The sequence below is a fragment of the Vombatus ursinus genome, unplaced genomic scaffold (genome assembly GCF_900497805.2).
Source record: "Vombatus ursinus unplaced genomic scaffold, bare-nosed wombat genome assembly UNPS02014894.1, whole genome shotgun sequence".
Lineage (NCBI taxonomy): Eukaryota > Metazoa > Chordata > Mammalia > Diprotodontia > Vombatidae > Vombatus > Vombatus ursinus.
The window spans coordinates 745041-761531 of NW_020954672.1; the positions used below are offsets into that span (position 1 = coordinate 745041).

Below are 16491 nucleotides of genomic sequence, written 5' to 3' on the forward strand. Positions count from 1 at the left end.
CGTCAAGTGTTTGGTCTGAGGCCGGATTTGAAGTCCTGACTTCGGGGCCAGTGCTCTATCCACTGCGCCACCTAGCTGCCCCTGATTTTCTTTCTTTTAGAAAAGAGTTTTTTGAACTTCATTTCTGAAAGTATTATATCATTACCCATTCACTCCCTCCAAAAGGTATGGAATTCTTGAACTAAGGAGAACGATAGAATTACCAACTCAAACATGCTACGTAGTCTCTAGTGCTTTCACAAAGGAAAATACCTTGAAATAGCAGCGGTGGGATTCGAACCCACGCCCCCGCAGAGACTGGAACCTTAATCCAGCGCCTTAGACCACTCGGCCACGCTACCACGCCGAACTGCGTGTCTCGGTCATCCTATAAGTACATATTAGGCGTCTGTTATGTGCCAGGTATCGTGCTAAATTTGGGAAATGCAAAGACAAAATACAAAATTCTGAAACAGCTCATAGAGAAAGCGGGAAGCCGACATAAAAACGACGATATATAAATAAGACATGGACTGGACACAATGGTGATAATCAACAGAGGATAGACACTAGCATAAGGGGGATCAGGAAATGCTTCTCGTAGGACGTGAGATTTTAGCTGGAACTTGAAGGAAGACAGGGAAGCCAGGAGGTTGAGATAAGAGGGAGAACAATTCCATGCAGGAGATGACAAGTGATAATCTCGGGATTTTGGAGATTGAATGTCTAGTAAGAGAAACAGCCACAAGTCCCTGGACTACAAAGTACTAAAAGGGTGGGGGACGAAAGGAGAGGAGAAAACAGTAAGAAGACTAGAAAGGCAGGAAGGGGCCAGGTTACGAAGGACTTTGAAAATTAATCAGGATTTTGTATTTGATGTTAGAGGTAAAAGGGAGCTTCTGGGAGTTTATTGATCGGGGTACTATATGGTCGGACTTGCATTTTAGGCAGATCAATTTGACAACTGAATGGAAAAATGATTGAAGTGGTGGGAGACTTGAGGCAGGGAGACCAATCACTAGGCTATTGCAATAGTCCGGGCATGAGGTCTTGGGGCTGGAGAGCACACCAGAGTGATTTCAGGGTCAAAGTAGAAATGGCTGCTACAAACAACAATATTTGGAGGATGGAAGGGTGGTGGTGAGAGAGAGGAATACAGGATTACATCTAGGCTGTGAGCCTGGGTGACTGGGAGGATAGTCTCAGCAGTAATAAAGAACATAAGAAGAGGAGAGGGTTGGGGAAGAAGGGGTGATATATTGAGTTCTGTTTTGGAAATCTTGAGTGTGAGATGTCTACAGGACATTCAGTTTGAGATGTCGAAGAGGCGTTTGGAGATGCAAGTCTGGAAGTTAGGAGAGATGTTAGGGATGCATTAAGTAGATCTGGGAGTCGTCTGTATGGAAATGAAAACTGAATCCACTGATGAGATCTGATGAGAGGAGCTGAGGAGATCACCATGTGAAATAGTATGGGGGAGAAGGGGAAAGGAGAGGAAAGGGGAAGAGAAGAAGGCCCACCCAGGACATCCTGGAGGACACCCACCTTCTTCATCCAGGCTGACCTAGATTAAGAACCAGTAAAGGAGACTGAGGTGTGATCAGACAGGCAGGAGATACACCACCATAGAGAAGTGTCATAGAGATTATCAAGGAGAAGAGGGTGATGGATTAATCAACTATTGCAATAGTTCAGGCATGAGGTCTTCGGGCTGGAGAGCACACCAGAGTGATTTCAGTGTCAATTAATCAATAAACATTTATTAAGTGCCTACTATGTACCAGGTACTGCATGCTAAGTGCTGAGTATTAAAGGATTAAATTTTTGTATAAGACTATAACAGAATGTTATAATAAGGGAAAATAATTTGGGCCAACCCACAATGCTGCAAAACATAAAAAGGAGGCAATAGAGTTGCTGATAAACAGCATAATTGCTTTTACAGGAGACCTCTGGATGGTCTCAAAAACTGAAAGTCTTCAGAATAAGAAAAAGGACTTGAGTCAATATTATGTCAACTGGGAAACAACATTTGATAAAGAGAAGTCAGAGTTGTTTGGTCAAATGTTTAAAAATGGAAGTGATTTAGGGGAATTTTGTAGTCTGTTGCATGTGCTACCTATATGTATGCATTCCAGCTACTGCATATGACAATCAACAAACTTCTCATTAACCTGAGATAATTTCCACTTTCTGATTTTTGCAACCCAACAATAATAGCAACAAGAAAGTGATTACCTTGACAACAAGGAGAGGATTATCTTAGTGGACATGAGGCTAGGGGAACCATTGAGTGGAAAAGCAGCCTCCACTAAGCAGGTAATAGGCCCTGCAATTTCTATCTAAAAAGCTTCTACCACAATTCTTCCTGCTCTGCCAGTCCTGAAAAGGGAATTGAAATGAAAAAAGCACTTAGACCTTTTAGAACTCTTTCTCTGGAGAATAACATGTATTGTTTTAGTGCAAGGAAGAAAAGTAAATTTACTGACTAAAGAAAGAAAGAAAAAAGAGGAACTGAAGCTTGTTTGAAAGTATTATCAGTGGAGTTCAAAAGCTAAAAAAAAAAAATAGCATTGCAGTCTGCAATTTAAATTTATCTGGTGCTTAAGAACCACCTATGATTAACTCTTCTCTTGACCACAAAATATAGAGGCTTGTTTGAATCAGGGAACAACTTGAAAATAAATAAAATTTAATTTGAGAGAATGTTGTACATTACTACTGTATTTTCTTCTATAAATGATATAACTGAACTTAATTGTTAAGGCAAACTAGAAGTAAAATCACCTAAAAGCAATTGGAATGATCATGCGTTTTTGTAAACTTTTTGGGTTTGTAAGAGTTTACAGACTTTCAAAGCTATACCTTTCTTGTTTGTTTCATATTTTGATTTAACATTTCTCTTAATTGGTATTATGTAATGAAAAATTATGCTGAATTGCAAAGGAGACATTCAGTGGAGTGAAGAAGATTGGTTTTATAGATTTTCTAGGATATGCTTGGAAAATAAAGACTAGAGGAATTAAGAAAACATAAGAAAGTAAGAGAAATGTCAAATCAAAATATGAAACAAACAAGAAAGGTATAGCTTTGAAAGTCTGTAATCAAAGTCCATTGGGGAAAAAAAGTTTTAAAAAAGAAAGGAAGAGAAAAAGTTTAAGCAAGTAAGAATGAGAGGAGAATGGGTAAAAAACTTTGATTGGCAATGGAGTTAAGAGATTTGCCCAGGGTCACACAGCTAGTTAAGTGTCCTGTGTCTGAAGTTGGATTTGAACTCAGGTGCTCTTGACCCCTATAGACAGTGCTCCATCCAGTGCACCACCTAACTGCCCAAGAGTGGGTGGAAAGTTAAAGAAAGTTGGAATTCATTTGTATTGACACAATATAAATGTGAAACAATTACTGGGCAAATGGGATTTATGGAAAAAGGATGTGAAACTTTTTATACCTGTAATTTGGGAACATTATTTAGATAAATGCCCTTAAAACCAATTCTGAGATTTCTCATGATCTCAGAACCTTATTTCATTGATCTGGTTTTTCTTTATGCTGTGGAAAAATAGCTGGAACTCTGGAAAATCCACAGAACTACATCCAGTTACAACATTTGCCAAATGGAAACTATATTAATAAATATTCATCATGGAATTATTTGAAGATAGTATACTAAAATTCTATAATTTAAAGACCATTAGAAGGGTATATTTAGTTGTTTTGTGAGGAATATACATCACAATCTCATTAATATATAATGGGGATAATATTCGCAGTTTTTGTTTCAGAAAAACCTCAAAGATCTTAAAAGAAGGGGATGAGAATGCAAGACCACCACTTTAAAATCTTTGCTAGTAGACTAACTGAAAGTGGTAGGCCCTTATAGTATGAAGTACTAGCAATAAATGGTCCTTGGGACAATTGCGATTCTGCATAGCATTTGTAAACATAAATCCAGATGTGATTGAGTTTATTTTAGTCTCATTTCGAGCGAGATATGTTCTTTTATTAGGATAATTGTAATCTTTGACCCTTTATAAGCAAATCAGGCCTTAATGAAAAAAGCTGCACTTAATATTTGGCATTATGGCCATAGGTTTAGAAAATTCCAAAAAAAAAAAGTTTTGTAAAAGTATAAATAGATCCAAATTACTCTACATTGGTCTTAAATGCAATCAGCATAGAATACCAGAACTGATTAGATGAATGAAGTGATTTTCTATGTAAGATAATTTGGAAATACATTCAACTGAATTGATGTCATTTGATTGGTGGTAAGTTTTGTTTCATATTTTAAATCCACAATATTGTATATGTTATTATTATGTTTCTAAATGTTCTTATATTGTGAATTTTAGGAAATCATTGTATAAGAAATGCTGTTAAGAGGATGATGCAATTGTATCATTGGAAAATTAGCTTCTTTTTTATCTTGATTCTTTGAAATTATTAATTAGGATATTAGAGGCTATCATCATAATGTTAAAACCTATCAAGTATTTAATTAGTTATATTTTTAAAAGGAAGAATATTAACCACTTATTGTGTGGGAAAAGTTTTTTTTAAAAGACCTTGTAAAATCTCCTTATTTGTAAACTTGCCAGGTTCCCTGTGACCATCTACTTGGGCAAGGTCCTAAAATCTTATCAGCCCTCTGCAAGAACTTGTTAAATGTTGTTGTTGCAATGCTCTAGCACCTCCGAATTACTGTAATGGGAGGCAAGTATAAGATACCTTATTGGGTAGCCTACTTTGATGTTCTTGTTCTAACTCTATTGTTTGTAAGGTTAGCTCTGTAAGATCTGAATTGGTGGTTTTCTCTACATAAACTAATTACTGGAAGGTCAATCTGATTACATTTTACCAGGTTTTATTAAATTATACTGTCTTATCTAGCAAGCTTTAGCAACATTACCTAGAGAATATCCACAAGTGATCTGGAACAGGGATGGTGGTCAAAGAAGGGAGGCGGACATCCTGATTAGAATTGGGACCTTCCTGGGGACAATCATCTGGGAAATGGCAAATGACATGCACAAACTCTTACCAGACACTTGAAAGAACAAATCATGGACACTGCCAAAGGATTTAACACCACTAAAGCTATGCTATATTGAATTTCTTTATTCACCCTATCATAATTTTGCTTGTTTTATTAGTTCTACATATGTCATGGACCTGTTACCTATCCTATAAGCCTTGTATCATGTCTGTTTGGACTGATATTGCTTTGGGAATTGTTAGAAAATTGTGAGACTATGAATCATCTCCAAGTGAGAAACTGAAGGGTTAAATTTTTGTGTATCACTATAACAGAATGTTATAATAAGAGAAAATAATTTAGGCCTAACTAAAAGTTTGCAAAACAGAAAAGGGAGGCAATAGTTACTGCTAAACCACAAGATTGTTTGTACAGGGAGATCTCTGGGTGGTCTTGAAAACAGAATGTCTTCAGTAAGAAAAAGGACTTGAGTCAATATTATGTTAACTGGGGAACAATGTTTGTTAAAGAAAAGGAGCTATAATTGTTTGGTCAAGGATATAAAAATTGGAGTGATTTAGGAGGAATTTTGTAGTCTTTTTTGTGGGCTACCTGCATGCACATATTCGACCAAAACATATGCATTCTGGCTATTACATGTGATAATCAATAAACTTCTCATTCACTTGAGACAATTTCTACCTCCTGATTTTTATGACCTAACAGTATACAAGAGAGACAAAAGGCAATCTAATGGGGGAGACAACATGCAAACAAATCTATACAAAGCAAGCCATATACAGGATAAGTAGGAAAACAATTAACAGTGAAGGCAATAGAGTCAAAGGCTGCAGAAAGGTCAAGAAGGATGAGGATTGGAAAAAGGCCATTATATTTAGCAATTAAGAGAACATTAATGTCTTTGGAGAGAGTTTCACTTGAATAATGAAGCCAGATGGTTCTGCAGTTCCATCACACATCTACATTTATAATGTAGATAACATTTTAAAAAGAATGAGAGAAAAGGAAGTGGAGACATTGATTGCTGACAGCCTTCTCAAGGATTATAGCCATGAAAAGGGAGGAGAGTTATGGGATGATGACTAGTAGGGATAAAAGGTTATTATCTGTTCTTTTCATCTCTATGACTGAGGAAGGTCTGCAAAGGTTTTATTCAGCAGAGAGAAAATTGAGGGAAGATTCCAGTCCTTCATTTAAGGGTCCTTTTCATTTCAGATGAAGTAGTTAGTCAATAAGCATTAAAAAAAAATTATTAAGCACCTACTATGTGTCAGTAAATGCTGAGGATAAAAATATGAAAAAGAAAAAAGTCCCTGCCCTCAAGAAGTTTACAATCTACTGAGGGAAGACAACACACAAGAGATAGCTAAAATGCAGGGTGAGGGGAAGGAGGTTCCCTTTGAAGGAGAGTGGTGGAGAAGCCAAAGAATTCCAAAATGAGTGCTGCTAGAGAAGCAACAAGAAAAGTTCAAAATGAGTATAGCCAGATGGGAAATGAGGAAATATCTGAAGTGTCTACCTGACACATTCCTCTCCAGGGAGTCCATGGGGCCATAAGTTTCTCAGGCGATATCTTTAGACATAAGTTCCTCAGGTGATGATTAAGATAACTTTGGCAGGCTGACCCACAGGGAGAATGACTATTTGGAGTTAGTTTGAGGGATTGTCCTTTTGTTACTAAGCACCAATTCTTCTTCAATGGACTTTGTGTGTAGAAATGCTGCCTTTGGGGAGTCAGGGAGTAGCTGAGGTGGGTTTTGCAGTCCTCAGGAAGTACTTTGTGACTAATAACATTAGAAAGAACTAGATGCTTTCCCAGAGGTATTTGAGTAGAGGAAGGAATCTCAAGGGACAATGGCAAGGAAACCTTACTGCCGGTTCGGGGGTGGGGGGTGGGACTGGGGAGGAGACCTGATGATGAACTTCTGTCTATTTGCCACATTTTTTTGCTAGGTCTGTTGATTATGATCACCTGAAAAGAAAGTTTTTTACTTTGCTTAGTTATTGAGAACACACTTCATTTTTAGGTAATTCATTTCACTGTTGGATTTCTTTCATTGTTAGGAATGAGCTGAAATGGTTCCCTGAAACTTCTACTTATTGTTAAAAGAGTTAGGAGTAGTGGAATCCACTAATAGAATGATGGACCTTTAGTTAGGAAGACCTGAACTGGAATTCAGCCTCAGACAGTGATTGACTTTGTGATTGAACCTCAGTTTCTTTATCTATAAAATGGAGATAAGGATAGCAGCTACTTCTAAAAGTTTTTATGAGGATCAAATGAGATTAGGTATATAAAGTGCTGTGCAAATATTAAACCCATAAATAAGTGTGAGTGATTATTGGTCCTAGCTGTGTAGAGTCCGACTCTAGATCCAAGCAGGGCATCTAATCCCTTTTCCAGGGAAAAATCTTTCAAACAATTTAGAATGACACACTCCCCCCCAGTATCTAGGCTAATCATACCCAATTTCTTCAGTCAATACTCATCTAAGAATATTAACTGCTGCTGGACCCAGAGGGCTAAGGCACTTCCCTCACTCTCTTCACTAAGGAATTCACCTGCTCTGTGTGTCATGATATAATATTGGCTGACCTGACTGAGTCTGGTATCTTTTTAGCTTAGGTTTGGCGATAGAAAGAAATGAAATATTCCTAGGTCATTTAGCAACTGACAAAAGAGAGTTTACTTAGCTATAGCACAGAAAAGATATTAAACTGGGATATTGCAGCACTTAACTCTGGATATGGGAGGTGAGGGATAGGGAAGATTCTGAAATTAATTCTAGGTTTTGACCTTAGGTGGTTGGAAATATAGTGGTGCCCTTTATAGAAACAGGTACATAAGAAAGTGAAGAGAGATGTTTGGGGGGGGCAGGGAAGAAGGAAAATAATGAACTCTGTCAGGATCCCTATGCCAAGACCATCCCTCTCTCTTTACTATGAGGAGGCACCCTGTTCTCCAGAGCTAAGGCCCAGTAAGCAAGCTGTGTCCTGAGCTTGGCACAACAGCAATCCTTTGCACTTACCCTCTGGATGAACTCAGTCACAACAAAATCCCAGAATTGTTTCACCCCAGCCCCAGGTGATTCCTGAGCTCGACAGGCACCTGCAGGACCCATGTTCCAGGCATGAAGCCCTGCTATGAATCAAACTTGTCTCATTGTTGCTATTACCTCTCATTGTCAGTGCTACAACTTAATGTGCAGCCGTTACTTTAGGTATTAAGATTCAGCCTCAGTGAATTGGCTCTCCTAGAGGAAGTCCCAACACAGGTGTCTAGTTTCCCTCCTCCAATAGAATAAAGAAAGCTTTTTGCTTATGAGCACGGTTGGCTCTATTTTTTGTTTTTGTTTTTATTTTTTTTTAATTAACTGTGGTTGTGATAACCTGTGGGAACTATTTGGTATTTTTAGAGTTAATAGCAGTTGCATAACTTCTGTGACTTTTTGGTCATTTGTTTTCAGACTTGACAATTCTGTTTCGGACATATTGACTATAACATGCTCCGTTTATAGCCACACATGAGAAGAATCAGATGTGTAATGAGTCAGATATGTACAAGAGTTTCTAAGGATGACTTGAAAATAAGATTGACAACTTCTTTATACTCTACTTCTAAGCTGTCATTTGTGACTTTAGAACATGATTACTCTTAAGTTTCATAATTTCCCGTGGGATTTATTTGAATTCAATTAAAATGAACAAACATTGGTTGAGTGTGCGGATACTCTGGTAAAAGTTAAGACAGATACAAAGGTTAGAGAAGAGCCTGGTGCCCAGAGCTTTACAATTTAAGCTAATAAAATGGGACCAACATTACCATGTTATGCTAATGTTTCCAACAGAGAAAGGAATTAAGATAATGTATATTCAATGCTTTCAATAAGACCAAAACCAATGTTATCATATTACTCTACGGTATTGAATTTCAAGAAACATAGCCATTCATTCTATCAAGAACCATCCAAAGTATTCCTCCTCCTTATAGTTGAGTCAGAGAAGGGCACAAGCCAGACTAATCATTAGAATACAGACACAGATACAAATACATACAAAAGGTTAGACACAGATTCCCCGAGTTCCTTTAAAATTTTTTTAAATTTTTATTTACTTTATTTTTAACTCATAAAATAAAACAAGCATTCCCATAACCTAATAGAATAAAAAATGATTGCCCATGAAACTGTAATTCTATTGTGTAAAACTTGCTATTCCTTTTAAATATATAATGAAGTTATCATGTAAATTTCTTTTTTCTTCCCTCCCCTCCTAAAGATGGCTACTATTAGTCACAAATATGTATACACACACGAACACACGTATATACATATACATATACATGTACATACACAGGTACATATATTAAAATCATTCTATACATCTATTTAAAAAAAACATTTTTATTTAAAGCTTTGAGTTCCAAATTCTATCCCTCTCTCCCTCCCCTCACCCTTCCCGAAGATGGTAAGCAATCAGACATGTGCAATTACATAAAACATTTCCATACAAGAAGACTGGAATAAAAGAAAAAAAGAGTGAAAAATAGCATGTTTCAGTCTGTATTCAAACAATATCAGTTCTTTCTCTAGAGGTGGATAGTCCCTTGGGATTGTCTGGGATTATTGCATTACTAAGAATAGCCAAATCATTCACAGTTCTTCATGGAAAAATATTGCTATTTCTGTGTACAACATTTTCCTCGTTCTGTTCACTTCTCTATGTTCATACTTCTCATCAGTTCATGTAAGTCTTTCCAAGTTTTTCTGAAATAATCTTGTCATTTCTTATAGCAAAATAGTATTCCATTACATTCACATACCACAACTTATTCAGTCATTCCCCAATTGATGGACATCCCCTCAATTTCCAATTCTTTGCCACCACATAAAGAGTTGCTATACATATTTTTGTACATGTGGGTCCTTTTTCCATTTTTATGATCTCTTTGGGATACAGCCCTAGAAATGCAATAGCATGGATCAAAGGAGTATGCATATTTTTATAGCCCTTTTGACATAGTAAGGAATTATTTTCTTCACTGAGCTCTTGTACTTTCCATTTAGCAAATTCTATTTTTTAGAGAGTTATTTTCCTAGGTAAATTTTTTTATATCTTTCCCATGCTATTGACTCTTTTTTAAATTTTTCTCTTGCATTACTTTTATTTCTTTTTCCAATTTTTCTTCTACTTTACTAATTTGCTTTTTAAAATCCTTTTTAAGCTCTTCTAAGAATTCTTTTCAGGCCAAGACCAAATTACACTCCACCATCTTGGTACCGGAAGCCTATATACATACATACATACATATGTATACATATATATGTTGTGAAGAATAAGAGGAGATGAGAGAGATATAAGCAAATGAAAGCAAAATGGAAGGTGAAATAAAGAAGTTGAAAGAAGGGGAAAAAGGCATTTGAAGAACTTGGACAAAGAAGATGGCTTTTTACTGAAAGAATTTACACTAACTCAGTGAATACTATCCAGAAAATTCTTGAAAAGAAGCAGCTTCAAGGCCTTGGCTCGTTGGTCTAGGGGTACGATTCTCGTTTTGGGTGTGAGAAGTCCCGGGTTCAAATCCCAGACAAGCCCTTCATTGTTCTACATTTTGAACTTCCGATGTGGTACAATACATAGTAGCAGGATGATATTTGAACTGTATGAGAAACCCAAACAGTAATAGAAAACCACCTTACTGTTTGGAGTTTGGCATAGTGGAAAGACGGTGGGACAAGGAGTCAGAAACCTTTCTCTCTTGTATGATCAGAGAAGAGTTAGTTCACCTTTTTGAGACAAAATTTCCTCATATTCAAAATTAGGATAAGTAAACTTACACTTCTTACAGTAGAAAGAAGAGGGAGATCACTTTTACCTGGGAAAGGGCCAGGAAAGGCTTCATGAATGTGTAGTACCTGAATTCAGCCTTGAGAGAAAGAAAGAAAAGAACTTCAAGAAAGTCTGGTGGAAGTGAAGGAAAAAGAGTCCATTCCAAGAGTGGAAGATCAAATGAGTAAAAGACTGAGACAAAAGACGTAAAAATGGCAGCAGCGGTCACAATAGTATAGTGTGGGAGCAGAATGAGAAGATGGAAAGCAGTAAGGGTAAAACCAAGAAAGACAATTAGATTGAGAAGAGGGGAAGAGCCATGTATAGCTTTTATTTATCCCTCATTCTTGGTTGTAATGACTGTGCCTGGAAAGAACTTCTCTCATGGAAATGTTGACATGATTTTTTTTTTCCAGATGAAGAAGTGTAGTTTCCTAATAATTTTTGGTCTCTCTTGGAGGAGAAATAGGGGGGAGCAGCTTGAGAATAGGAGGATCTGACTATTTAAAGACAACAGTTAGGACCATCTTTTCTGCAGGTGGCTATAATTTTCCTTTAACTGAGCTAAAGTTGCTGGAGAAAGGGAGTTGAAATGTATATGGGAAATTAAGAAGAGATACAAAACAGCATAATAGAAGTTTGGGGGGAGAGGATATTGTGTGTGTAACAGATATGAAAACATAATTGCAGAGGAAAAGGAAGAGTTTTTGATTGACTTTTAAAAGATGAGAGAGAGAAAATAAACAAGCCCTTAGGGTTGTAAAAGCTCCTGGGTTCAAGTCTTGAAGCCTGGTTAATTTTAACTTTCTCTGCCCAAACCACTTCAAGGCATGTCTGATCTTCACTTCCTTCTTTCAGCCTTGATTTGTCTTTTGATCCTCAGGCTCTTCTAGAGATGAAGCCATTGTCTTGGAGCCTTTCTTTATCTACTTTCCACAGCATTAGGTATACAGTTAGGCTGCATGACTCTGCAATTACACCGCCCCCCACCCAAAAAAAAATCATCCATAGGATCTTTGTGAAGAACTTTATTTGCAATTGGGGAAAGGGAGAAGCAGGAACATCTGGAAGGGAAGCTCCAGATCATGAGACAAGCAGTCTCATGCTGTGGAAAGAGTAGTAGATTGGGAATCTGGAGAGGTAGTTCTAAGCTCAGTCTCTAGTTTTTTGACCTTGGGAAAGTCACCTCATTGTGTCTGGGCATCATATTCCTTCATTGTAAAAATAAAAGACTTTACTATAATTTTTCCAGCTGTAGTATCTTAGGAATAAAAGAAAATCCCAAGCAAGCAATCATTTGTTTAAAAAAGAACATTATTTATCTCTCTCAAACCTTTGACACCGTTGATCACTTTCTTCTTCACTCTAGGTTTTTGTGACACTGCTTTCTCCTGATCCTTCTCCTACCTGTTTGACTACTCTTTCTCTGTCTTAACTGGATCTTCATCCAGGTCACATCTGTTAACCTAGGGTGTTCTCCAAGTATCTACACTGGGCTCCCTTCTCTTCTTTTTGTTTTGCTTGGTGATCTTATCAGGTCCCATGGAGTTAAGTATCAAATCTTTGTAGATGATTCTCAGATACATTTATCCACCCTTACCCTCTCTCCTGACCTCCAGGCTCATATCACTAACTGCTTATTGAACTGCTTCAGCTGGATTTCCTGTAGACATTTTCAATTCAACATGTCCAAAATGGAACTCATCATCTTCCCTACTCCCCAAACCCACCCTTTTTCTGCAATTCCTTGTTATTGTTGAGGGTAACACCATACTTCTAGGCGGCTAAGTGGTATAGTGGATAGAGCCATGGACCTAAAATTAGGAAGACCTGAATTCAAATCAGGCTTCAGACATTTGCAACCTGTGTGACACTGGATAAGTCATTTAACTTTTGTTTCCCTTAGTTTTCTCAACTGTAAAATAAGGATAATAATAGCACCTACTGCAGAGTTGTGAGGATCAAATAAGATAATATTTGTGAGGCACTTGGCATGTATCTGCCACGTAGTTGATGCTTAAATCATTCCCTTCCCCTTCTTAGTCACTCAGACTTTCATTCTAATTGTCATCTTTGACTCTTCATTACTCACACTCATTCCAGATATCACATCTGTTGCCAAGTTCTGTGAATTCTGTAGTTATAACAACTCTCAAATATGCCCCCATCCATTCTCAAAGGACTGCTGCAGGACCTCGTTCCCTCACAATTTGATTATTTCAGTAGCCTTCTGATTCCTCACATTGCTTCAAGTCTTTTCCCTCTCCAGTACATTATCTACTCAGCTTTCAAATTGATCTTAAAATGAAGGTTTGACTATCATACTTCCCTATTCAATAAACTCCAAAATCTCCCTGTTACCTCAAGGGTCAAATACAGAATCCTCTGTTTAGCATTCATAATCTTACTTCAACTTATTGTTCCATATTTATTGTACTTCCCCCCCTTACATTTTTTAGTCAAATCAAACAACTCAATTTCTACCCCTCACCTAAGACATTCCATCTATCTCCCCAGCCTTTGCACAAATAAGCCTGACATATATTTTCTCCTCACCTCCATGTCTTAGAGCAGAGGTGGGGAACCTGTGGCCTTCAGGCCACATGTGGCCCTCTAGGTCCTCAAGTGCAGCCCTTTGAATCCAAGTTTGGAGGACACAGGTTCCCCACCCCTGTCTTAGAGGGTAGCAACTCTTCCTTCCTTCTTCCCTTCCTCCTTTTCTTTCTTTCTTTCTTCCTTCCTTCCTTTCTTTTATTCTCTCTTTCTCTTTCTTTTGTTCTCTCTTTATTTTGTTCTTTCTCTCTTCCTTTCTTTTTCTTTCTTTCTTTCTTTTATTCTCTCTTTCTCTCTTTCTTTCTTTCTTTCTTTCTTTCTTTCTTTCTTTCTTTCTTTCTTTCTTTCTTTCTTTCTTTCTTTCTTTCTTTCTTTCTTCCTTCCTTCCTTCCTTTCTCTCTCTCTCTCTCTCTCTTTCTTTCTTTCTCTTTATCCTCAGCTCCTAGCTCGGTGCTTGCCATATAGGAGGACCCAAATTGGTGAGTGGCAAATGATTAATTGCCTTGAAGTCTAGGAATCCTATAATTTTCAGAGGGAAAGGAGACCTTTCCTCCCTGAAGAGCTAATGGAAGTCAAGGGTCTTTTCTATTCTCTCCTCTATCCTACTAGAAAGCTAATCCGACCCATACACTGCATACAGGATAAAGAGAAATAGGTTCCTCCAGAGATGTGGACGTTAAGACTCTGAATCTCAACTTCCTCATCGTTAAACTGGGGTCAAGAATACCTACCTTTCAAGTTGTTGGGTGGATCAAATGAGATGATGCATATAAAACCCTCTGACAATTTTAAGGCGGTATCTGAATGTTGCATGTTATTATTAAACGTATTTTGGTAGAAATAAATGTTTCTCTTTTTTTGTAAATGAAAACAAAAAACTTCCCATGCCCAAAATTCTACAGGAAAAAAAAAAAGGGCTCGTCCGGGATTTGAACCCGGGACCTCTCGCACCCTAAGCGAGAATCATACCCCTAGACCAACGAGCCTCCTACAAAAAAAAAATTTCCGAGATTCTTTTACTTCAGGAAAGATTTCAGCCATGTCAAATTTTTTTGTGTTTTTTTTTCAGCAACAGTTGGGAATCCGGAGCCACCTGCTGGACGCAATAAATGAGTTCATGTTCTCAAACTTGAATTACTGATAAGGATTCATCCCTTCTGTATTTTCGGATTGGGGCACCATTGCAGGATTGAAATATGATCGAAGATTAGAGATTTGGGGGAAAAGGAGGAATCTTTGGGAATGCCCAATGAGGGAGGAGGAGAGCCTGTGTTTGCGCAACGTTTAGAGGGGTTAAAAAGCAAGAAATACTTTACTGTCTTCGGTGGTTAAGTTATTGCTCTATCTAAAGGCTTAGGAATGTAAGAAATGACCCCTTGCAAGTCCTTTTCACGACCGGAATCGTATGCTTTTATGGATATAGGAGACGCCACTCTTTGCGTGACTCATTTTAACCCTGAGTCTGTCCTCCTGTTCTTCCCTTATTCCGACTGTGTCCCATTTGAGGACGGGGTGAGGAGAGACTGCTTCCTTCTTCCTCTCTCCTCTCTCCGTCTTCCTCCTGCCCCCAATCTCTCCTGCTCTCTCTTCTCCCCCGCCCCTCGGTTCTCCCTCTTCCCCCTCCCCCTATGTGTCCTTTCCTTCCTCTCCCTGTTTTCCCTTCCCTCCTCCCCGCCATCTTTGTTGTCCTACCCACCCCCTTTATAATTTTCTCTCCCCTCTCCCTTTATACTCTTCCTCGTCCCATCCTTCCTCCCCTCTGTTTTATCTCACTTTTAGTCCTACTCTTTCCTTCCCCAATCTCGTCTCAATCCCACTCCCCTACTCCCTATCCTCATTCCCCACTTCTAAGACAAAGAAACTAAATATATCTTCGTAGCACAGTCCTTTCAGCTTCCTGTCTTTGTTCTCTTTATCTAGCTGGAATTTCTAAACAAGTCCATTTCAGCTCTTTCAAATTACCTCTATTAGGAAAAAAGGACAATACAGCAAAAAAAAAAACCTCAACTAGAAGATGTGATCATCTAGTTAAAGAAAATAAGGAATGGCTAACTTTTCTATTGTTTTTCAGCTTTGTAACCGGTAGCGTGGCCGAGCGGTCTAAGGCGCTGGATTAAGGCTCCAGTCTCTTCGGAGGCGTGGGTTCGAATCCCACCGCTGCCACACTTTTAACTGCTCGGTTATATCAACTAGAGCTCTGCAATTTTCAGTTATTAATATCTGCTGTTGAACTTGAACATTACGAAGTTTTGCCACCCAACCAAATATCTTTACCAAGTACTAAACTGAAAAGATTCTGAGTTGGGCAAAAAAACTGAACACTGTAAGTTTGACTAGCACTTCATGATCATAACAACTCTTGAAACCACCTGCTTCTTAAAGCTAGCTTCCGAAACTGACGGAATAGCACATCTTTTGAAGAGTTTATATTAGAGTTTATGGGATCTTTAACACTAGCTACCCACCTCAAAACCATTCTTGTTAATTTCCTGATCTTCATGAACTGCTCAAAGTAAAATGTCTCAGTAAAATAATTCACGACAAAGGTGGGAATGACAAGTTTACTCCTAGAACCCTGACAGGTCGATTATCATTTTACAAGTGGTTTTGGTTCGTCCAGATTGAAGGGTGTCTAAATAAAGAGATTATAAGAAATATTTGAGGGAAAGCTTTAGGAACTCTTCAAACTCAGTGTCCAGGGATTGACAGTCCAAGGCTGACCACTAAGATCTTATAGAGTTGGTTTGGTATGACTCTTCCTCCTCCCCCTTGTTCTTACCTACATCACTTCATTTTCTGTCTGCCATCACCTCATTCTTCCTTCATTCTCCATTTAAGATACAAAAGTTGAAACTTTTTAAGGCAAGGTAGAAGATTAATAAATACCTCACGAACCAAGTGAATCAACAAACATTCCTTAAGAATGAATGTTACTATGTGCTAGGCACTGCTAAAAGCTGGTAGTATAAAGATAAAAATAGAAAACAGTCCAGTCACCAAGACACATTTTAAAGAAGAAAGAAGAATTACATTTAACAATAATTCTAATTCTTTGCCAAATCAGACTTTTCTTTTTCTCTTGGGAGGAGGGAGGGCAGGGAAGGGAGGAGGAAAAGCAGATTCCAGTTCTACGT

The 16491-nt window shown here is 38.0% G+C and overlaps 3 non-coding genes across 3 annotated transcripts; 1 reads left to right on the plus strand and 2 right to left on the minus strand.

Moving 5' to 3' along the window:
• Positions 1-259: 259 nt before the first annotated feature.
• On the minus strand, positions 260-341 carry TRNAL-AAG. Its single transcript has one exon. It is a non-coding gene; the product is annotated as a tRNA-Leu (tRNA).
• A 13930-nt stretch (positions 342-14271) lies between these two features.
• Positions 14272-14343, minus strand: TRNAP-AGG. Its single transcript has one exon. It is a non-coding gene; the product is annotated as a tRNA-Pro (tRNA).
• A 1095-nt stretch (positions 14344-15438) lies between these two features.
• TRNAL-AAG lies at positions 15439-15520 on the plus strand. The gene has a single exon. It is a non-coding gene; the product is annotated as a tRNA-Leu (tRNA).
• Positions 15521-16491: the final 971 nt, after the last annotated feature.